Source organism: Carassius carassius, chromosome 19 (genome assembly GCF_963082965.1).
Source record: "Carassius carassius chromosome 19, fCarCar2.1, whole genome shotgun sequence".
NCBI lineage: Eukaryota > Metazoa > Chordata > Actinopteri > Cypriniformes > Cyprinidae > Carassius > Carassius carassius.
Genome location: NC_081773.1, coordinates 22,761,757 through 22,787,679, shown reverse-complemented (window position 1 = coordinate 22,787,679; position 25,923 = coordinate 22,761,757). Strand labels below are relative to the sequence as shown.

At 35.6% G+C, this 25,923-nt stretch overlaps 1 protein-coding gene across 1 annotated transcript in view; it reads left to right on the top strand.

Annotated features, from left to right (window-relative positions):
• The first annotated feature begins 17,640 nt into the window (after positions 1-17,640).
• LOC132095397 (ras-related protein Ral-B) overlaps positions 17,641-25,923 on the top strand; it is a 100,742-nt gene continuing 92,459 nt past the window's right edge. The window contains exon 1 of the mRNA XM_059500331.1: positions 17,641-17,662. The gene's annotated coding sequence lies outside the window, so the exon portion shown is untranslated. The remainder of the gene's footprint in view (positions 17,663-25,923) is intronic.

Below are 25,923 nucleotides of genomic sequence, written 5' to 3'. Positions count from 1 at the left end.
TTATTTTTATTTAATATATAATAATAAGAATAATAAAAAAACGTTTTGCTACATGTACTTGCATATCATTGCTTTTTAGTTGATATGATTGCTTCCATTATCTTCATTTGTAAGTTGCTTTGGATAAAAGCATCTGCAAAATGATTAAATTTAAATGTTGAGGCAGCAATTAAAATTTTCAAACTGTGTGTGTGTGTGTGTGTGTTGCAATTACAATTTATTGATATACCTAAAAATCTGAATGTTTTCTTTTTGGTGGTTGATGCCCATTATTCCAGCTGAAAAAAAATTGTTTAAAATAACCAAAGCCAGCTTGTTGGTCTTAACTGGTTCAAGATGGTCTCCCAGCTAAGCCATGCTGACCTCAAGTGGTTTATCTGGTAGTTCAGCTGGTTTCCAACCACTATAAAACCCATCAGACTGGTTTAATTTTTTTTTCAGTATTAATGTGTTTTGCCAAACTTTTAACACAATACAACGACACCTAGTGGAAAAGTGGAGAAGGATCGTGTGTTGGATTGGTTCGGAAGCTGCGATGGGTTTTTCCAAGCTGGATTACTAAATATTTACAAATGTATACAATTACTTAAATGAATAAATAGATGGGAAAATAGCCTATTTGCAACTAATTAAAGATGATTCAGACACTACACTTTCAAAATAATTCCAAATCATCTATATGTCACAGCTTACAAACAATATAGGCTATTAATGTATTTCATAACCTAAATAGTCTAAACTGTTTTTTAACTTCTCCAATTAACCTCTCACTGAACAGATAAGGCTTAAGAGACATTATATAGAAAGTAAAGGAATAAAAAATAAAAGAGCTAAATTAAACTTACAAAAGACGTATTGCATATGCAAATTATTTTATAGCTATGTTTTTCAAGAAGTACATTATGGACTGCTAAATGATATTGAATAAGACATTTGGTTGGAGGCTATGCTGAGTAGATGGCTGGAAGTGCAGCTTTGAAAATATATTATTTTCTTTAAAAGTTAAATCCTTAAATAAAGTAAAAAAGGAACCCTTTTACATCAAACAGGTCTCTTGAGTTAAGTGATGAATTGACTTATATGAAGTTTCCATGAGCGGTCTTGTAAAATTCATCAAGACTTATCAAAAGGCCTTCTGAAATGCATGCGGGCTGACTTTTGCAAAGTTTCATCTCTAAAAGGGGTCCCGAGCCTTCTTAAAATGTCTGTTAGCATTAGTTTCCTGACTCATAGCCCCAAACCAAACATTTAGCTTTCTAAACATGACTGCTGTGACATTCAAGCATGCATCAAATGCTGTATTAAAAAAAAGCAAAGACATTGTTTGTGCATGTTGTACATTTATTTTTAAAGTTTTGAATGTATGTTAATATAGCATATAAGGTAGATAAACTCCATCTGGATGCTTGCAATTGATTTACATCTGTAGGAATATATTAACATTTTCTCAGGGTATCTTCATGTGTCTGTGGTAAATGCAACAAAGGACCAATGGAGATAATGCCATCTAGTGGTACACAAATTCAGTCCAGGGGCCTGTACCATGATGATAGCTGAACAAATTCAGAGTTACAGGATTAGTTTTGAGTTGACAAAACCAAATCTCTCCAATCTGGCTTTGTTGGTACCATGACGCTGTTCATCAACTTTCTTAGTCAACTCAGACTTTGATCCTGAATTTGTGGAGCGCGTGCACTTGAATGTGTGACAACACTGGCGAACACCCAATCACGAGCCTTGCAACACAAAGCAAGTTTGATTTACTTCTTGCTAGAGACCCAGCGAGATTCAAAACTAAAGGTTTTGCTAGAGGTTAAGAGATTGAAGAATATGACAAATTTAAACGTCATCTGAAAAATGAAGGAGGACAAATAAAATAAATAATCTTGCTCTATCAGTGCAGTGACAAGTGAAACTTGTTAACTTCTTAACTTTCTAAACTTGTTAACTTTATACATTTGAAAATATATAGTGATAGAGAATCAAACATTTAAGGTCAGATTTCTTATTTTTTAAATAGTGCAATCTATTGATGCTACAGCTTATTTATATTACATGATCTGTATACATTAATATTTATCTAAAATAAACAATTTATAATAACTGTTAAACTAAAATTGCTTTTGTGTAAAATATAAATAATAATAATAATAATAATAATACTGTGATATGAATCACAAGAATTATATAAATCATAAAATGACTTAGTAATTACCATTAAAGACAGACATTTTTTTTTTTGATAGCCTTAGTGACTTTTTATTTGGAGCAAGATAAACTGGAGTGACTTTGTGTCAGACACATCTGATTGGTCCAACATCAGTTTGAGATCTCTAACCCAGAACATAACCTGCCCCGGAGTGCAGTGTACTTACACTTACGTGTTACCTAAAACCCAGGATTGATGCAAACTAACCTGAAACTTACCTGGCTAGTCAGCTAATCTAGCTTCATGGTACAGGCCCCAATTGTTTTTGGCATTAATATGACCTCAGCTATGAAAATTAAGAGGAAATATTAAAAATGGATACAATATCCAAACTGAATATATTCTGCTATAAATTTTAACAAAATAGACGAAAATCTGAGAATAATAATCTTCAACAGCAAAGTACAGAGCATGCAATGGAGAAGTAAAGAAGCCAATTTTGTGAGTTTATATACTAGATACTTACATCCTCTTACAGCATCATGGAATGATTTAGTGTCTGATCTACAAATGTCGAACTGTTTTTATCCATTATGTCATTATCTAGCCTACATATTGTCAAATATTACCCCTAAGGTGAATTTAGGACTAGGTCACTTGTGGTTTATTATTCTTCTAGCAGAAACAACATGGTTAAGGAAATTATTAATATTATTATTATTATTATTTTGCAAATACCAGCTCTTGAAAAAGAACATCATGAAAATAGAAGAAACACTTAGCAAAAGTCCTTGCATATATATATATACTTAAGTGTATAACAAAATGTACCTTTTACATGTAAAATGAAGTTTATATACTACGTAGATGGAATATGGGTACAACTGGAATTATCTAGAGTTCTGAATATAAATGCATAATACTCGAGTAACTGAGTATGAGTAACATAATGCAGTAATATGAATTCAATAAAACCATAAAGAAATAAGACATAATGAATATACTGTATGAATGAATTTGAAAAATAAGAAAACATAACCTTATTGGAAATTCTGCTACACTATTTTTTATATATATATATATTTTAATAATGTTTAAGTTAATTTGTTAACTGCATATTTAACTCTTTGTGATGTTAGTATGACAGTTCTGTCAAGTTTACTATGACACGTTTCAAAAAATAATTGCATCAATTCATCTCCTTGTCGCTAGGAGGCGCCAAATATGAAAAACAGTACTACTAGACTTATTTACCTCCAGGTTAATTTAAAACTTAAAAGTCTTAAAATACTGTAAAACAAATATATAAATGCCTTTTTTGGTTGTTTTAATTGTGTTAAAATTAATTGTTAATTTTAAAGCATGTTGTTGTCAATTCATTTTTGGATGATTCAGTTTTTTAAACGCAATATGTGCCACAGGAAAAGGTAGACCTATATGTGCTACTACGTTTCACAAAAGTTTCAATTTATCTTCGTTTTAAATAAGAAAAATAGAATCAAACTGGGGTAATTGAAGATATTGAATGTTTCGTGTTGTCATTCTGTGTTTTAGCTGAATTTTGATTGTTGATGACTGTTTAGGTATTTTGTATTTGAAAGCTCATGGTTAAAACCATAGACAGTAAAAGAAATGGACACAGCGACCCAATTGGAACTCAATTGAGACAAGTGAAGCCCATTTTTAGCGATTTTTAGCACTTCCGTTTCTGACGCGCAGACTCAAACTAAGCTTGATGACATCAGCAACCTGTCTGACAGATGTAAATCTTCTAGTGGCTGTGCGTGCAAACTGCCATCGTTAATCAAGGTGGTCTGGAAGTGCTGGATTTTCATACTATAAATAATACTTTTAAAATTAAATGGATTATAGAATTCTTGAAAAGCCCTGACAGCATCTGGAACGCTTTTCCATCATATCTGTTCAATACTCTTGGTGGCATACATTTTCTACTGAAATGTAATTTTTCTATTGATAAAATTCCCTTGAAATTAGCTGACTTCCACAAACAAGCCCTTCTATCTTGGATATTGATATATAAACACAGCTTTAGTCCACATAGATACTTTATTTGGAATAATAAAGAAATTCTTTATAAAAAGAAGTCTCTGTTTTGTCAGCCATGGTTTGATAGAGGAATTCTGTTGGTAGTACAGTTATTGAACAAAGATGGTTTGCTCATGTCATATTCAGTATTTCTTCAGAACTTTAACTTCCCAGTGACACCAAAAGAATATGCAGTTGTATTTGATGCAATCCCTACAGGTTCACTTCAAATTCTAAAACACATATCATTTACAGATATTAGTGCTAAATTTAATAGAATTTTTATTGGAGATAGATAACATTACAAAGAAAGAATACACCAATAAATATATTAGAAATCAAATTTCATGCTCGGTTCCACCTGCTGCAAAGTTTTTTTGGTATTCAACCATGGGTGATTTAAATTGGGAAAAGGCAAATACTACTATTTATAAATATTGTATTAATAATAAAATAAAAGAAGTTTCATTTAAAATTTTACATCAAATTTATCCTGTTAAAGATACGCTAAGAATATGTTTAAAATAAACATAGAAGAGTCTTGTGTCTTTTGCCAATCAAATAGGGAGACTATTTTTCATTTATTTTATCACTGTATGTACACAAAAAATTTTTGGTCTGATTTGGAAGAATTTATAATCACAAAATTGAATGTAAACATCAGAATCAATATTTTTTCATGTCATGTTATACTTTTATTTATGTGGTTTGTCCAAAAATGTAATTTTTGTTATTCAACTGTTTATTTTCTTCGGAAAATACCATATTCACAAATGTAATTGGTCTAATTCACAACCTAGCTTTAATGTATTTCATCTGGACTTTAAAACATATTACAAAACAATAGAAAACATGCAAAATATGAAGGCTACAAGAACATTTCATCTCCTGAAGGAACTGAATATATTTTAATTTTCCCCTTCTATAAATTAATATGTTATTATCCTCTGGTCTGTACATTTCTTTTTTTGTTGTGCAGGTTTCACAGTATTTGTAGTGTTCTCTGTACCTATTGTCCTGTGCATTGTTCATAATAAAGTTTAAAAAAAAAAAAAAACTGCCATCGTTAATCTTGCAGAGACGGCGAGCTTGAGCGGGGAGTTCTTTGGCTTGAGTGAGCAGGAGTAAGTATTCTGATTAATTATTTTTTATAGTATTTTAAAATGTAACGCCAGGGCTTGTATCTATGGGCTTCTCTCTTGACGTCTCCCTGATTGCCTGCGAGCTTCTCCTCCTGTCTGTACGGTAATTTCTCTACTGTGCGACAGAGAGTCGAGTGGTTATGACGCAATCGTTAGCCTATTTTTACAAAAGCTGTTTCTACGGGGCCATAATGTAACATAGAAGGTAATGGAGCCCTTTATACATTGTCGTGTATCTTTAGAAATAAATAATGGACAAATGGAGTCTTTAAACGCCTCAGATGTAAAGTTATTCGCTGTCAAAGTGACGCCAAAATGAATGGGAGTCAATGGGATGCTAACGCAAGTGAAGTTCTGCTACAAGATGGCGGCACGCGGCCGACTTCAACTTCCGGTCGACTTCCTTCCCGCCTGGTTAAAACTAACAATTATTGTCAAACCAGGAACACTGAGCAGAACTCGTGTTTGCCATTTTGGTTGGGCCTAACCAGACACTGTTTACTTTCCCTTGTCTTTTTAAAGAGCATCATGTAAATATTTAAAAAACTTGAACTCTGATACATATAACAACCACTTTTTTGAACTACATTTGCCTTTTAAGTAGTATTTTTAACTATTCATTTTAAGAGTACTTTTGTTTGTATCAGTTTACATTTATTTTAGAAATTGGCATCGTTTGAAGAAATAAGTGGTTGAACGCATGTTAAGGAAAGGTTGGTCATGATGGTGGATTATTAAAGTGGAGGCCCAGAGTAATACCCATCGTTTTACAGCCCTGTCGATCTTATCACAAAGCAAGTCTAACATTTTCATGCTAAAGTTTCCATGAAACTAACGGAAAGGCCATTCAGGAGCTGGTGATGGGGCTGGTTTGTCGTGGGAAGGTTCATTTTGTTTTGACCAGTGTTGCCACTTCAAAGAACAGGAAAACTGGGGCGTTACGTGCCCTCCACTGACTCATGCCCATGGCTTAGAGCGTGGATTCCCCATTTATTTTAGGCAAATTAGACATCGCCAAATGAATGTCAAAAGATGCTTCAAAAGTTATTTTTAAAGGGATAGTTCACCCCCAAAAAAAATACAATTATTTATTTTTCTTTTACTCGCCCTAATGTCACTACAAACCCAAAACAAAAGCACAGAAGAAGGCAAGAACACATTTTGACAAATGTCTCAGTGGTTTGTTTTTCCCCATACAATGAAAAATGGCCTATATATATATATATATAAAATGTTGCTTCTATGGATGAACGATGTACTGTACCAATATGGCTGAAAGGACAATTAAAGCCACTTTGACTTGACAAAAACAGTTAAACAGGTTTAGATTGATAGAAGAGTTTTAATTTTTGAGCGGTCTATTCCTTCAAAGCAAATTTTGCTTACACGAATTGTGATCTCCAGCATAGGTGTAAATTCTGTTTTTGTTTATTTGTTAATTTAAATGAAGTCTGTTCTGAGTTGTATTTTTTTTTCTTAAGTTATTTTAAATTCAAATTTGTATTCAATTTGTGGACCGTGAATCATTCCACTCCACATTGGACTATGTTGTGTCACAAATAAATTGAAGTAAATGAAGAAGGAATTTTCATTTTTGGGTGAACTATCCCTTTAATTTCTTCTAAAAGAGGCTATTTTTTTTTTAAAGGTGGTTAGTTTTTTCATGATGAATGTCAGTGAGGTCCAATGATGTTTTGGATAACATTTTCCTTTTTTTTATTTAATTTTTTTTTTATGTTGCTTCTGTACAGGATCAGACAGAAGATAGTGTCATTCTGCCATTTCGTTAAATGGCAAGGCTTGGCTCTATGCATTGATTTCTGATTCAATTTTGATATTTGGGAGACAAATGATCATGAGCTTGTAGGGACAAAGTTTAAGCAAGACCAAATGACTGCAGAAGTCTGACTAAGCGACCAAATAAAAGTCTTTTACTGTAAGGTCCAGGGGTGCGTTCTCCGAAACTACCTTAACGCTACGTCGTTCTTAAGTTGTACCTTAAGAAGTACCTTATCGTTAATACGTGGTTTCCGAAACCTTCTTAGTTAAGTATACCTTCTGTAAGTCATGCGTTCGTAAGGTTGGTCTGGAGCGCTCTTAGCTATACCTTATCGCTGCTTACGGTTCATACCGCTAGTGGCCACCACTACGCAAAAAGATTTTTTACATCGCAGTTTAATTACACATAGAAAATTTTATATGAACTTTTAATATAAAATCTGATTTAGAATTAAAATTACATTTTTACTTTACTTTAAAATTATACACATAAAATACTTAAGTTGTTATAGCCTACACCCAGTGTATGGAAGTGTTTTCATTAATAAAGTTTCCATACACTAATGGTTGTTAGCTTTTTTAATTACTATCCTAAGGCACATCAGCTGGCGAACCATTTGACAGAAAAGGCTTAGGAGTCTATATAAAGAAAGATGAGTTTACACAAACTTTATAGCTATGGCAGCGAGACAGCGAGTAGGCTACTTGTTTTAAATCAAAGACGGCGGCGTCCGCGGAGCCAGTTAGTGTATGTCAACTACTTTATAAGAGAACATTTTAGTCCACTGACTACCATGTCAGAAGAGACCATTGTAAAAAAAATTTGCCTGCCACGGGAGCAAATTCTGCAGCTCTTGCATCTTGTTGGCCCAGATTTGTCAAGACAAACTCGACGGAGCTACCCCCTCAGCCCCGAAATTCAGCTGCTGGCGGCTCTTCATTTTTATGCTGTGGGGAGTTTTCTGGAGGTTGTTGGGGATGGATATGGGCTGAGTAAGACCTCAGTGTGGCTGGGCGATCTCTTTTTGCGGACTTTTTCCCCCGACATAGTGAATGTCGGTATGTCTCTCATGTTTGCGCTTTTATTGAGGAAATCATCCAATTACACAAATGAGCGATTTACGCCAATAATGTGATACGGCTGGTGGATAATCAGCATACGTTGTGGAGAACATTAACACACTTATGGCCGTGAGGGTTTGGGATTGTACACTTGCTAAATTATAAACACATACTCATATTTATTTCTGCATGTACGTATTTCAATAAGCCCCGATAAATGCAGTTTGTACTATTTCTAAAACGCTTCTTTATAAAGAACATTGTTTTCTCAATACTTTACCTATACCGCTGTGAAGGAAAGAGCGCACAATCGATCATCGAGGCGTCGATATCAACCTATTCAGCGCCTCCACCATGGACAGCAACTGCTAAGGTCGAACTTAAGAAGGTTTACCTTAAGCTACATCCTAAGGTATAGTTCGGAGAACACACGTAGCAAAGGTATACCTGTAGTTAAGGTGTACCTTTTGAGTATTCGTAGCGCGCTAAGAGACAACGTTATCGGAGAACGCACCCCTGTTATGATATTTTTCTTAGAGTGACAAAATGAAAAAATAAAAATGAAATGTATTTACAGATTAATTGTATACAGTAAGATCTTGCCTGTTTTAAGCACAATGTCTAAACATTGCTTTTCTGACATGGAACTGATGCTGATCTTGTCTGAGGGCCAAACATGAGTGTGGTGTCTGACCCTAGATGCTATCTAGTGCTAAATATGTTTGTGCCAGGCAGGCGACCCTCATCTGTGACTCATAAACGACTCTTTCCTCCATGTTCTGCTAGCAGTGCCTGTGCCAGTGTACGCGACCCGACCATAATATCCTCTCTGCTAATGACAAACTTCCAGAGAGAAAAAAAATAAAGGCCTCTGAAGTGGGACGGTGACCTGGAAAAATGCCTCCGGTTTTCCCGTAATGTGTGGTTCTGTGCGGTTTGGCCTGCCTTTTAGTTTAATGATAGAGATGTTGTATCACTACTTTGAGAACCTGGATAAAGAGAGTGCCACAGTTTGGGAAGCTGAAAATGAAAAGCTCTCAAATTGGCCACTAGAGGGCAGCAGTAAACCTTTGATTGCAGTTTTGTTCATGCACTGCTTGCCACATATTTAACTTCTTGTAATTTCTATAAACTTAACAACTTTCTTTCTGGCTGGTTGTTTTTATATGTACTTAGTGCAATACAAAATCATATTTTTGCATACTTACTGTATACTAGGTCGGATGAGGTGCTGTTCTGCTATATTAGATTTATATATTGTTCCAAATTGCCTATAACCTCAAAATGCATTATGTTAAAGATTTTGAATTATAATTAAATGCTTCAGGGAAGTACAAATGTGTCAGTGCTTACTCTTTATATTGTTTCTTGTTTGTGATTTTTACCTTTATTTTATGGGACAGTAAAGTGAGGACATGATAGAGGCAGAGAGAGGAGGAATGGGACTGGAATACGAAGCAGACCAGATTCAAACCCACGTCTCACAATTCTTGAATAATTCTTATGCATCAAAAGCATGTGCTCATTTTTATTCTGATTTCTTATGGAAAGATCTGAAACACCATAAGAGGTCATTCACACCGGAATCATCCCTGAGTTCAAAAGCAGCTTCACAGACTCGAACACAGGGGTCTTAAGATGCATTTTAAAATCATATATGTGAAGCTTACTTCCGAAAAAAGCCACTTCTTTTCAAACTTATTTTTCACATCCATTTGAATTATTTTAGATGTAATTTTACAATGGAAACACGGTAAAAGTGGATATAACTTTACACAAGAAGTGTAAAAATTGTGTCTCAATGCGTGAGATGTTAAAAAACAAGTGAAATATTTCACAGTGGTCAAAGATCTCGAACCCCCTCGGTGTCCTGTGAGAATTGCCATTGAGTGTGCGCTTTGCAAATGTTGTCAAGACTGCGATTAGTTTACCGCATGCTATTTTGTATATTTCCCAGAAGGCACTTGGATATTTATGGGTGTATGTTTCTGCATACACACACATTGAACATAGCGTGTGACCTTGTTTAAGCGCTGACACCGAGAAGAATCACTCGGCAACTTTGCCACAGTATTTTTAGAAAATCCAGTGAGCAAACAAATTGCGTGGTGACCCTCTCTCACCTCTCCATGTTCAAGCCTGACAGGTGTGTAACTTATAGCGTGGTCTCTTCCACCCTTCTGATTACATGCCCTGGACCCCCTCAACCCCCACCTTCAAGTATGTGAGAACCTCTGTCATGGGAGGAGTTCACCTCTGACCCCCATTTCTCCTTGAACTCCACACTTTTTGTGTGTTCACTTGTGCCATGTCCCTTGTGCTGGTGTATCCTATACTTCATTTTACGAGGAGGAGAGGAAGACCAAGCCCTTACTTTTTAGCACAAACAGCTTTTTCCTGTGACATTCCAGTGATACTGTGGTTGTTAACAGGTGGTTTGAGCAGCTGTGTATCCTAGAAGATAGCACAGAAATAGCCTTCGGTATGATCTATTCAAGGAAATATCCCATTGTTTTATCACTGAAATCTGGTTATAATCAAGTTCTTTAAGCAATTTCACCTATGAGCTTAAAACCTTCCAGAACATTTCTAAACTTTGGACTTTCCAAAAAATAGATCTGGGGAAGATACATACATACTGATTTTAAAAATGATGGCCAGTTCTGATAAGTTGATCATTTTCACATACTGGCCAATATTCAAATTCTGTAGTATTTGACAAAATAAACTAAAATGAATGACATTTTTATTCTAAATTATATATTAAAATGTATTATTCAAATAAATGTCCTTGGAATGAATATCTCTTATTGTGATTGGTATAAATCTGCTAGTTTCTAAAATATAAGTAATATAGATATAATATCTAATTATATATTAATAAAAACATATTGCTTTTAATTTTTTTTATCTCATATTTAGTACTTATAAAGCACGTATCCCTAATCTGGAGAAGAAAAAAAAAGGGTTTTCCAGAGAGTCATCCCCACAATGGCTTTATTATTGAGTTGCAATGCTTGACGTAATAAAGATTTACCGCAGATCTTTCTTTCTATGTCTTCAATCATGTCTTTTCTTGGCATCTGATATCTAGGTGTAACTCTACATTGTTTCTCTGTTGCATTTGTCTAAAGCTGGATGAATCGTGATGCTCATGGTTCACTTCTCGGTGTTGGTGGTACTGTCAAAAAACATGAACTGATAGGAATGTGTCTGATGTGCTGATAAATGCTGAAGGTTCGTGCGTCACTCTCTGGGCATGGTGCTTTGAATGCTATCTTCTCCCTTTCAGCCCCAAACTGCAGGGAGAGTTGTAAGATCCTCGGGCGAGGCCACATCTAGATATGAGTTTGGTTTGAGATATGTATCGTGCGCGTATGAGAGGAAATCCTCTTGCTGGCCAGTCACCTAGGAGGTTTCTCTGCAAACCCTTGATGACACGTTCATGCTTCTGCATTATGCCACCCAGAAAAGGATACGCCTGATAATGATAGAGCATATCTGTGTTGTTAAGGCAATATATTCAGTGCATTTTTCTACAGTTTTAGTCAAAGCTTCTCGGATGTTCAAGATCTTTGTTTTGCATATGACGAATTGAGATCACTTAACCAAGTCCCCCAAGCTAAGGTTAAGCTACAATGGTGTGTGGATCACTTTGAGATCATATGAGCTTCATCAGAGTTACTTGATTCCTCCTGGGAGCGCCGCAGGAAGAGGAGGTCAGAGGTTGTTAGGTTGCCCTGTTGTGCTTTTGTAACCCTTCCATTGCTTCACTGTTGGAGGAATGAATTAACTCTTCACTACTTGCCTTTGCACACATGCTTTGTGGCTTCTTTGATGTCCTTTTGCTGAAGGGTAAGGGCGATTGTTCTTTGGCCAGGTAGGCTTGATGAAATTTCAGAGCTCTTGAAATGAAGACTCATTTTGGCCATTTGAGAATTTAGAATGGAGGGTAAAAACTGATGTGTTCATTGATAGTTTTTTTTTCTCTCTTTTTTTAAATGAGCACTTTAACATATTTTAATGAACTTCTCAAGTTAACTCTGTGGTTTTGTGGCCATTTGATGGACATTAAAGGAAATACAGTACATAAAAAAGACTTAGATGTTTAATTTGATAAAAAAAAGATGATTTACTCTGCAAAGATTTTGTAGCTCTTTTTGAGTTAAGGTGCATGATGTGAAGACAACCGTCTGATAAGATCTTGGTTCTTCGTATTTCCATGCCGATCTGCCCACTCACAAAGATTATCAGGGATGTAGCTTTGCCGGATTTTCTCACAGTCCAGCAACTCTGTGTACAACATCCCACCTACTTCATTCTCTGTTAAGATCTTTTCTCATCTCATCTTTTCTCATCAGGTTATCATACCTGTTTTCCATAATCAACATTTATTTTCCCGCCACGTCATTTCATCTGTCTTCAACGTAGGTTGGTGTGTGACTTGTCAAACTGAAGGTTTTCCTACTGTTTTCACACCATTGAGTTACAGTACATAGAGAAAAACCCTTCTACTCTGCCAGTAGTTAAGTGCTGAATTTGCTTTTTTTTAATTAGCAACAAACAGATTCTGTACTACCTGTGGAATGCATCAGGAATGCAGCATCCTTAGCTGCTTGGATCAGACAGAAGAAAGTGTCTCTGGCTTGCGATGTTGCTCGTGGCTCACACACAGTCTACAAGCAAACCATGATCCTCTCCTATCTGAACAACTTACACTGCACGCTACAGTGCTCACAGGGCTAGATCACTGAGCAACCTGATCTCTGGATGTTTTGTGGTGAACTCAACCTGCATTGCTCACTCACCGTTGCTTTTTTGTAGAGGTCAGCTGGTGCGTAAGTGGACATTTCAAAAGGATTCTCTCTTGTGAATTTCCTTAAAAGTGCCATTTTCACTAAGCTGTCAAATTGAAATATTCTGAGTCCATTTGAAATTGTTTCATGTGATCGCAATAGTGATGCACTGTGTATAGAATATATATATATATATATATATATATATATATATATATATATATATATATATATACACACAGTATATATATATATATATGTGTGTGTGTGTGTGTGTGTGTGTGTGAGATCTTTTTTCCAGGTTAAATTTGTTTACATTTCATGCTAATTTAGAGTTTATCTTAATATAATTATATTTATATAATCTTTTGCAAATCTCTAATATTATTTTTCATAATGCCTTTTATAATGTTGTGATGCCTAATTTTAGTTAGAGCATTTAAAATGATTTATTTTTCTTTATTTGATTTGTTTCTTGTATTAATGCAATCCATCCACTGACCAAAAAAGTGCATCTCTACTTAAAATGCTACTCATAATGATCATATTCATAAGTCTCTGATACAATCTGAACACTGTGAAGTCTGCAGGTTTGTTCCTACAATTCTGGGTATTTCAGCATACCTGTCATAAACATGGGCTGTACACTGGACAGTCCATCTGAGAATGCCCTGGGGCCTTTTGCTTGTCTTAAAGCCCCCCACCAGCTGCAGTCATTCCTCTCATTGCTGCATGTCACATAACACCTCAAACCACTCATGTCCACCTGGGCCCGTAGCAATGCCTGGCAGTAGCCTTGAATAACCTCCTTACATTCAAATGTGGTGAAAGTTATGATGCCTTCATTTTCAAATGGCAGTGTGTCATATTGTGTAGCTCGCCAAACTACATTTTATTTGTCTGCATACTAGTATAACTGTATGTTCGGAAGAAAAAAAGTGATTAAAGTTGTTTTGGCAGCTAAGGTTGGTCAGTTTTCTGCCTGTATTATGAGCACTACCTTAATCACAGCAAATCTCATTAAAACAGTACCAGAGTCTAGACTCTGTATGAGCACCGCAGCCTTGGCAGCACAAACTAACATCACAGGGACAGGACACTTACTCCATCCGCCCCCATTTCAGAAGCACAGGCTTATTCCAGGAAACAAAAACCCCCACTGAGGTCATGTAACATCAGCTAAACAATGACCTGTGATCTGCTAGGGCAAAAAAGTGGATGGTAGAAACTTTAATCAAGGGAGAAAACTGTTTTTCCTATTTATGCTTGCCTGTTCACTTAAGGCTTTTGCATTTTTCAATTTTTTTATTTATTTATTTTATTTTTACTTTTCAAAGGCCTGGGCTTTGCTTGATTGGTTAGTAAGTTAGATTTGTTGGGAAGGAAATGTTCCAGACAGTCAAAAAAGGATTAAATAAAAACACAGTGAACACCATGTTGTCCTATCAGAACACACAAGCAGATTACATTTAAAGAACAATAGGTCAAATGGGCATGGCAGCAGAGTTATCCCTATTATTGCAGTTTTTGTTTTGTTTTTGTTGCATTTTAGAGCAAAACTGGATTTCCATTTTGCTTAACCGTTGGGTGGCAAATTCAATTAAATGTATGTGTATAATAAAGCACATTACCTTACTACTCCTAGTGAGCAAACTGCTGCTTTAACATAAAAATAAACACACATTTCTTATTTTTAAATAGGCACCAACATTGGTCCTGACACACTCTGAATATGTGAACAAAGAAAATGTATATATTTATAAATAAAATAGTTGCAGTGATGCAACTGAATTTGACAAGTGAACCAGTGATCATCATGTATTTTCTCTGCTTGGAAAAGGGCAGCTTTGATATTCTGATAAGTCACAGTCAGCTAATTTTCTGTTTGCAGTTGATTGTTGAGCATTAACTTTTTTGGAGACTTTTTGACAAGAACGTATCGCCTGAAGATTATCCCATTGGTAATTTATGTATTTTTTAATCATCAATTGGTAGGATTTCTATAACCTCTAACTATTATGTTTCTAGAAAGGCTGCATTATGCATAGTGGGGCCAGGCATTTTTTGCTACTGGTCAAGATTAACCAACAATGTCCTTTTTTTTTTAATTGCTGAAAATATGTAGATGAATTTGTTTCTTCATCAGAACAGATTTGGGAAAATTTGGTGCCTTTAGAATGGGTGCCATCCACCAACATATTTATTTAGAACTCTATTGGTATGTTTTCACCTTTACAGTGCTTGATCTGTGCATATATCTCTCCCGAATCAGGCAAGACCGCTTTTTCAGTGGAGAAAGCAATATTATAGCTAGACTCAAATTTTTGGTTCTTTGTAATGTTTTAATAAATAATTTATTTCAATCAGTCAGCTTTTGGTTTCACAAGACATTAACTGATGGACTGGAGTCGTGTGGATTATTGTGATAGCTGTTTGAACTCTCATTCTGACGGCACCCATTCAGTGTAAATGATCCACTGGTAAGCAAGTGATGCTACAATGCTAATTGTTGTAATATAATGTTTTGATTAAGAAACCATTTGAATGGACTGAAGGTGAGCACGTTTTCAGTAATTATTTCTCGGGTGAACTATTCTTTTTAAAAAACGACATAGGATTGATTCCATATTGACTTAAAGATCTACGATACTGGAAGAGAGCACGTCAGCTGATAGAAAAATGGAACACATAAGTACTATCTCAACATTACCTTTCATAAAATGTTGTCACTAAGTTGCATAATTAGTTAATATTTATAAATGAAACATTCATATGCAAAGTAACTTTATAGTGCTGGTCATTAGTCTTTATCTAGCTTGTGTAGGGCATTTCCATTAAACCTTTACTTGTCAATTGGAGTTTTGGAGATCTGCCAGTGGTTAGTTCTGATTGCGGTGTTGACATTGTTGCATCTCTTCATCACCTGCTATCTATTAGCCCTATTAATGATAGTGAGAAAAAGGTAAAGTGACTAGAACATTCTTGAGTTTCTTCAGGATTACACATTCTTGGCTTGTCTTGAAGTCATTTTCCTCCCCTTCTATAAAAGAAAGGTGCATTGGATGTGTGCTTAGCCAACAAACAATAAACATATCTACTCCATCAGATCAGCCACCCACCCACGAGGGAGGAGTAATATCCAAATGCTTTCAGGAATTTCTTGATTGTATTATAACTTACAAATATGAATTACCACTGTTTATTGCATGCACGCATTAAATCATTAACTTACTGTCTTTTGTTTTCTTCCAAATACTCTTCCTTCCTGAGCATCCGGATGGTGTTTATTTACCAAGAGTAGCAAGAGATACTGGAAAAGGTGGGGTGGTGCTTTCATTGAGTTCTGGGAAGTCTGACACAGGAATGCCTGCAGCAAAATAATTTTTGTTTTACAATTCAACAGACAATTACTCCACTGGCAGTGGGCACTGATCCTGCACAAAACCAATTCATTCAGTCTGCCTGTTTGCGGATTGTGGATTTAATGAACCTTTAGGAAATTGTGAATGGATTACTTGTGCCCCACAGTATTTTGTGGCCTTTTTTCCAAAGTTTGTTAACCAGATACGTGATATCTTTTATAGCCGACAATTATTTTAAGTTTTAAAACTTTTTAAAAATATATTTCACCCCATTATTTACGCATTGACTTTTTAAATTTCTTTCTTTATTTCTTTTCTTTATTTTCTTTACAAGGCTATCCATGCCGACAGATCAACCATTTCTTTGTATTTATGTAGTTTATAGTATATAATTGATATATTGACACTCACTGTATATGTATGTGAATTTGCATAAACAATTCGCCTTTCTTGAGTGCTGTCCATTTTTAGCACAAAATAGTTTTTTGCTTGCACTGCAGTTCATAAATCTAATACATAGTCTCTCTAAATCTCAACCTACAACCAGTCTCTAAGATGTAATCAGTCAGTTACATGCTGATGCCCTTATTTACTGTTTGTCAGGCTTAAATGCTCTTCCAATTGGAGAATACTTTGAGGCTAACTCTTCTCCTTTAAGGAGGTGTCTGGTTACCTCAGTTAAGCTACAGCTCAGTCTGCTTTGTTTTGGTTCGGCATGTGGGTGACACACTTACGTGGGTGTCACACCCTGCTTTAGGGTGCGTAGGTGTTAAGTCGAGAAACGTGATTATACTGTGATGACCTCTGGCAGCAGAGGTGGTATGAGACAAATATTGTGGCGCATGCTATTTTGGCTGAGCTTTTAGCAGTTGTAAATATTTACTTGTTAGATTTTATGTTTCCATTTCATTTGATATGTTTTCCGTAGGGGTGTGAGGATTTTCCACCATAACATCCAAATACAATTATATAATCAACTGTTGTGGCCTTACAGTATCTCTGTACAGTGACCTAAAGATCCAGACCCAAGGATTTGACCTCATGAGCAGACCTGGATTACATCCATGTTATTGTCCCAAATGCCATCTGCCCTGTTTGTTCTTGGCCCAGACTCCAAAAGTCCTTGGCTCTTGGTACATATCCAGCCCGAACCAGTATGTTATTTGAATCAAATTGCGGTAGAGTCACAGAGAAACAGATCTGTTTCATAAGATATATGCATTTGTATCTAGCTGTTATTAGGGAATGAAATTCATCATCATGGATGTTGCACTATGGATGAGGTGTTGGAAGCGAGACCTTTTTGATTCACCTTAAAATGACACGGTAAGAAACTGTTACATCTACTATGCAACATTACTGTGTAATTCTACTGTTTACAATACAGTCATCAGGGCTAAAGTATTGTCTTATACAACCGTGGCTGAGCTGTAAATAGGCTCCTCGAAATGTGTGCAGCATTGAAAGGGTTGCGTTCAGGCACGAGAATGAATACTCGCCTAATGTTTTCAGCAATCAGAAAGTCATGCTCCCAAAATAAAAGAAAATGCTGTGCAAACATGCTGCTTGTCAAGAGCTCATTAAAGTAGAGAGGGGTTTATAATGCAGCAGAGACATAGTAAATCACTCTATCCCCTGAAGCCCTGTTAGAAAGCCAGCCTTTTTTAGCCGTGTTTGCCCTCTTATGAGTTAATGTGCCACACCTCTAACCCACTGCTGTCAGACCTGCTGCCACATTACCTCTGAAAGCAGCTATTGGAACAGAAGGACACATTCAGCTCGCTAACAGTCTGCTAACATATAAGATATTATGCACACAGATTTATATTGTGGCATGAATTTTGATGGCATTATAAGTTGACACGTATGATCACCTCTCCTCATCTGATCAGAATCAAATAGGATAAACAAGCATGGAGAATGACTGCTTTCTTGTTCAAATTAAATGCTGCTCTAGGTGCCCCTCGAGGCCCCGCTGTCTTTTTTTGCGAGAGGTAAATGCCCCCCATTCAGCAGCCCAGTTAATGTTAATAGACGTTATTTAAACAACTGTTAAACAGCAGATTAAGTTGGATTTGGCTCAAGCAAGCTTGAGGGAGTGGTGTTTTCCCTCTGTGTATGCTTACACACACACATACGTGCAGGGTGACTCATTATGCAGGTAGAAAAGAGCTTAGAGTGTCAAAAATCAGGATGTGCTACATTAGGTCACCCAAACAAGTATTGATAAAGCCAATGGTTTTAGCCTCCACATGGACCGTTGGATCCAGGGAAAGGTGCCACGTGACATGCTAAGTGTGTTCTGCTGCGTCATCCATCTCTGCATCCTGTTTATTAAACTGTTTGGCTTGAGAGATAAGGGACAGTCAATTAATGAGGACATTCCCCTCGTGAAACCTGTAAAGCGCATATTGTTCTCAGACAGTTTTCTATTTACTGTAATCCAATTTTTGAGTCAATTTGTAAGAATGTAATATTTTTTTTCTTTTTCTAATTTTCTGATTTTCAGAATTCTGATATTCCAGAATATTTTGTTTTTCCCTAAAGGAAAAAAAATAATAAGAAGAAATAATTGTATTAGATTAGATACAAATATCCAAACAATCTTAGAGAAGCAATTGTTTTTGGTGTCAGTCTGGGAAGAGTACCATGGCCATTTCCAAACAATATTAAGTCCATCATTATGCATTGAGGGAGATTATTCACAAGTGGAAGACATTCAAATGGACATCGATTTTCCCAGGAGTGGACGTCCCAGCAAATTCACCCCAAGATCAGAATGAGTAACACTCAGAGAAATGGCAGACAACTCAAGAACTTTACATCAGACTCTACAGGACTCAGTTAACATGTTAAATGATAAAGTTCATGACAGTAAAATTAGAAAAATATGGGACAAATATGGCATGTTTGGCATGCTTGCCTGAAGAAAGTCTTCTATCTAAAAAAAAAAAAAAAAAAAAAAAAACATGGCAGCACGGTTTAGGCTTGCAAAGTTGCATCTGAACAAACCATAAAGACTTCTAGAACAATGTCCTTTGAACAAATGAGACCAAAGTGGAGATGTTTGGCCATAATTTTCAGTTTTAAGTTTCAGCACAAACACCTAATCCCAAAGACTGAAGGAGGAGGGCTGAGGATTTTGGGCTTGTTGGACCTGGGCACCTCACAGTCATTGAGTCAACCATGAACTCCACTGTATACCAAAGTGTTCTAGAGTCAAATGTTAGACCACCCATTTGATCGCTAAAGCTTGGCCAAGATTAGGTGATACAACAGGACAATGATCCCTAGCACACAAGCAAATCTACAACAGAATGGCTGAAAAGTAAAGAATCAACGTGTTTTGATACTCAAGTCAAAGTCCAGAGCTCATCCTGACTGAATTATTGTGGTGAGAGCTGTGCATAAACAATTGCCCAAAACCTCAGTAAACTGGAGCAATGTTACAAAGAAAAGTGGACCAAAATTCCTCCAGAACGATGTGAGAGACTCAATAAGTCATACAGAAAATGATTACTTCAAGTTATTGCAGCTAAAAGTGGATGTGCAGGCAATTGAATCAAAGGGTGTCCAAACTTTGTCACACATGGCTTTTACATTTTTGCTTTATTTTTGTAAAATAAATAATGACATGTTGTGATATGTCATTTGATGTTGTTCATCTGAGGTTTATTTTCTAAATTTTAAGACCTGACAAGAATCAGATACTTTTTTATGATGTCCGGATACAGTACCATGATATTCAATAGGGTGTCCTAACTTTTTCAAAGTAATGTATACATATATGTATCTATACATATCCATATTTGTGTATTAAGAAAAAACTGTATTTATACCCTATTACAGAATTAATTACTTGTGCTATCTTTTATTTAGAAGTTTGCTTGCTTGCTTATTTTTGGCATTTTTTATAAGTGGCATTCAGTTTAAAGGGGTCATCAGATGCTACATGGACTTTTACAAGTTGTTTGAACTGAAATGTGTGTTGGCAGTGTGTGTACACAACCACCCTATAATGATAAAAACCCACCCAATGTTTTTTTTTTACCCCTTCTCAAATCAAACCAATCTCGGATGCCAGCTTCATCGGCTCGGAAGAGAAAATGACATGCTCTGAAAAGAGCAGTTTTTGATAAGGTTAAAAAGATTTTGGTTTAAACTACCATTGTGACATTTTAACTTTTCATTAAGCCCCTAAAGAGTCATATCAACTTGTGGAAAATGGGCATCTGATGACACCTTTAAAGGGATTTTGTATTCACCAACAAATTAAAATTCTGTCATTACTTAGTTTTGTTTAGTAATTAAATTACTTAAATTAAATTACTCACCGTCATGCTGTTCCAAACCCATCAGACCTTTGTTCATTTTTGGAACACAAATTAAGACATATTTGATGAAATCCTAGAGATTTCTGTCTCTCCATAGACAGCAGTGCAACTGACATGTTCATGGCCCAGTAAGGTAGTAAGGACATAATTAAAATAATCTATGCGACATCAGTGGTTCAACCTTAAAGGGGTCATATGATTTTGCTAAAAAGAAAAGGATTTGGTGTATTTGGTGTAATGCAATTTTTAATGCAGTTAAAGGTTAAAAACATCAAAAACATTATTTTCCACGTACTGTACATTTATTGTTGCTCCTCTATGCCCCACCTTTCTGAAATGTGTTGATTTTTACAAAGCTCATCGTTCTGAAAAGTGAGGTGTGCTCTGATCGGACAGCTGTGCAGTGCATTGTAATTGGCCAAATACCTCAAGTGTGTGATGGAAATGTTACGCCCCTTACCATACTGTGATGAAGTGTCCTGGCACGACGAGACAAAACCAATAAAACCCATTACAAACAATGCAGTTGTTTCATCCAATGGGGGCATAATTACGGAATATAATGACTTATATTGTCTTTTTACACGTTGCGTATTGCACCACGTAAACCCATGTCTGTATTTCTGATCGGAGAAATGACAAACAACAAGCGCACCTCTACACTGCTCTAAACTCGTGTTTGAATCGTCAGTGGCAAATTCTTTAAATATGTAAACGTACTTACAGACTGTGAGTCAGAAGTGCCGGACTGTCCTTGCGTAGTTGGAACTGCCCCACTTTATAGAAACAGACACCGGCATTGTAGGCTAACTCTTCCAGGAAACAGGTGTATGCAGCACATTTTACGGAGTACAAGGACTAAGTATATTTGAGTTAAACTGTTCTGGAACAGTGTTATAAAAACAACTTAACCACTGATTTCTAGTTGTGTCCTCTGTTGGAAGACCAAACAAAGTAGTTTTGCACTTAGTACACTTAAAAAAAAAATAACTACTTTTTTCTTCATTTAAACAGTATATTTATTCTTTTATCATATGACAACTAGCAACTTTTGTGTGTGTCTAACTAAGTGTACTAAGTGCTTTTTGGGGATCACTGTATACTGGCAGGATTAAAGGCGAATGATCAGCACACTGACACATTCACTTTATCCCACCTTAAGTGATGGTGTGAATGTGTCAGTGTGTCGATCTGCATCTAGAGAGCTGTGACAGGTTATGTGCACATTATCTAATCTGTCTGTGCATCATTCACTCCTCCATCCCCTCACCGTTGTCTGACCCCATGTATGTTTTTAGGCCAATGGTTTAAAGGTTATTGCTTTCCCCTTCTAAGCAAAACCAAACCGCAACATTAATTTCCCCTTAATTCTGATTTACTAAAGTAATTACACCACTTGCTACTTCTATGTATTTAACTACAGTTAATTTAATCAAGCTTTTTTTATATAACCTAGTAATCACCTCACTTCCACTTGCAGGCAGACAGTGCTCTCATTTACAGTCAGAATGTTGTGACTGAGAGTGAGATGGCGTGGACTTATCTCTCTCTCTCTCTCTCTCTCTCGCCTATTGGAAAGTGGTTTAGGTGAGACTTTTTAAAGTTGCCTGTCTGGGCCACCTCATCACGAGGCTCTCAGAAATTCAGCCTCTCTTTCTAAGTATACTGTGGCCTCATTCTGAGTTCACCCTCCCTCCTCCTTCCTCTCGTGGTTTCCTTTCCACTGTGTAATTACAAGGCAGACGCCAGTCAAGGAAATTCTGTGATGTCATCACACTCACTATTGATTATGTATGCATTGCATTTATATATTGTGTGCGCATTCTGGGTGCTTTTTTATATTGTGTGGACATTCTGGGTACTTCAAGCCAATCTACACATAGGCAATGCTAAATCTGTAAATTTATATTGTTTTATAATTTTTGCTTGTGAAACCGCTAGCATTCATTTACTTATTTGATAATTGCTGGGATATTGTTGTAACAACAGGTGTGCATTAATTGTTTCCGAAATGGTTCTTGCATAATTATTGTCACATTACCTTTTAATAGAAGGACGAACGGATGCTTGCTAATTGAATTAAAATACCTGTTGTTTTGGGTTATGTTTTGAATGAACTGAAACGGGGTGGTTAAGAGAAGTGAGTGGGGGTGGCGTGGACAGCTGGCCAGTCTGATCCCCGAAGTCTGCTCTTAAATTGGTTTTAGCAGCACTAATAAAGCTGATTATCTCTCTGCTTCCAAGTCCCAGTAACCCTGACACCCGGGCAGCTGGGGCCCTTGTACGCCAGCCCCGGCCCCACCTCACCCGCCACAGTCTCTCCGCTTCCCTCCTTTTCTCTCTCTGCTCTTATCAGTCTTAGCAGCTGCCATTAATCTTTCATTGATGCTTCTTGTATCGTTTAAGGTGGCACATGAAGCTTTAGTGTATTTTAATTATGACTGTCAACCGATAAAATTTTGATTTACGTAAATACATGTTATGCTAATGAATTAATTTACATATATAGAGGTAAATGTATTGTTTGTTTTTATATAACAGGACATAAGTATATCACTGGCCAACATCAGTCATTTTTGCAATTGAGTTTGTTGGTATGTTTGATGTAGCAGCATAGTCTACTACAAATATTTTTGGCTCCTATGACAAATTGCTAAATGAATACATCTGAATGTAAATGTGGACATGAGGGTCTTTCGCAAAGAAGGCATTACTGTGTTCTGCATGTTTTGTTCCATGTACAGTTGGTTGATTTTTGGCCTGACTGTAGCATTTCATTTAACCTGTTTGTGTTTATACTAATCCTAAATTTGCTCATTGACACACCCATATATATATATATATATATATATATATATATATATATATATATATATACATATATATATATATATATATATATATGTATATACATATATATATATATATATATATATATGTATATACATATATATATATATATATATATATATATATATGTATATACATATATATATATATATATATATATATATATATGTATATATATATATATATATATATATATATATATATATATGTATGTATGTATGTGTATATATATTTATGTATGTATGTAGTATGTATGTATGTATGTACATTATATATATATATATATATATATATATATATATATATATATATATATATATATATATATATATATATATATAATCTTTAAAGAAATTCATTAATTCATTGAACTTTGTAATGATCAAAGAGTCTTGGAAAAATGCATTACAGTTTCTAGCAGAAGCAGCACAACTGCTTTAAACATTAATAATAAGAAGAAAGAACTTATTATTAAAGAACTACTATTAAGTATAATAATAATAATATTAAAAATAAGTATTAAAGATAAGACATTTTAATAAAGTTAATAAGAAATTAATTAATTAACAATATTATGAATACATTCATTAACAAGAAAGTTTCTTGAGCACCAAATCAGAATACCAGCCCAAAACATTTCTTTATTCTTAACCAACTTTATTGTGCAATTTTGTTTTTATTTATTTATTGTATAATAATTGCACAATACTTAATGTAAAATACTTTACCTTTAAGAAGGTAAAGCAGTATCAAATGGAAATGAAAAATCCAGAACAGCCTCTGAAGTAGCTGATCCTCACCATAATTCCTTAATTACATGCATATTGTGAGAATAGTTTCATGTTGTTTCATTGGGTTTCGTGACACATGCACGTAATTCCGTAATGGCCACATCAAGGTCAACAGCCACTCCCATTTTAATAAAATCAATACATAAAATCAGTGTTAATAACTGTAACTCAAACAGCACTTAAAAAGTGAAAACTGCATGATAAGTGCTTTACAGCAAGTTAATTAGCTACAAATCACTAGTTGGTTAAATGAAAGGTTATTTATCTGCCCATTAAATGTGCTTTGTTGTTTTAACAGTGATTGTAATACCCACTGTAAGAACAGTATGTGCTGTTCTGTCCTTCCTCTTGTTACACCCTGTGACAATGAACTATAAAGTTCAACTTGCTTGTTTTGCAAACCATTAAAGACTACCACAAACTGTTTACCATGTAATCATGGTCCCTACTACTTCGTTTAACATTAAATCCTTTAATCATCATCATATTCCGGCACATTCTGTCTCTGTATCACAGAATTTACATTCCCATGTCAGATATTTTTAATAACTGTTTTGATAACTGGTATTCATAAAATAGTTTTCGCTGATCAAGAAGTCAGAAATTGTTCCGCAGCTGTTCTCAGCCCGAAATCAGCCATCAAAGTTTTATTAAACATGTAAACGAACAGAAAATTACCTCGTAAACATGCCACTTTGCTATGACATCTTAATGAGTATGTGGCTAGATGCAGGTTTCAGATGTTTATAGAATATAGTCGTATACCAGATGGTTTACGCTCTGCATTCTGCAATTGGCTCAAACATATTAAAATGCTTTCATGTTGTTTCCTGTAACTGGACTGCGAGGTTGCCGGTGGCTTACAAAAGGCACATTTTTGAAAGCCTATTCCTATAAATCTCTGCGATTTATCAAATTGGTTCAATGGATGGTGGTTTTGCTCTTGTTTAGGGAGATTGTGAAGTACTTTACAGTAAATTGAGGAGGGAAAAATAAGAAATTTGAAAGGAGAGAAGGGGGAGCAAGAACTTGGACCTGTTGGATTGAAACCCAAATTGCCTTTAAGAACGGGAACTGCCTGAGAGCAGGAAACAACTTCAAAGCCTCGGCTACGTTTCAACCATTTGTAGACACCACAATTGTGATGTTCCTTTCTCTGCTCCTGCTTTTTAAAATGCTGGAATGCTCTTGGCTGTTTAACTAGCTCAATTGACAATAAACATTGAGTTTTTTCTCTTTTCCCCCCAAAGACTTTTCTATACAACTTTTCTTACTCTAGCTGGAACATAATCAGAACATAACCAGAACCAGTGCACATCAGATGCACATCAGTCAACGGCTGAGACTTGCACATAGGCTGATATATCTCTTCTTAGAGGGAAATTTTACTGTCATGTCATATTTTGTGATTCTGCTGTTGTGTCTATATGCGAGACTTCCATTACTTTCTCACAGTACGTGGTGATTTAAACAGAAATCGGCTGATAATCTGAACTGTCATTTTCATTTTACTTCCTTTTATAATTTTGAAAAGTCTGAAACCGTATATCAGGGGTGAATAAATAGGATTTTTATTTACCTTGTGTAGTTGTGTTAACCTTTTTTAAACATG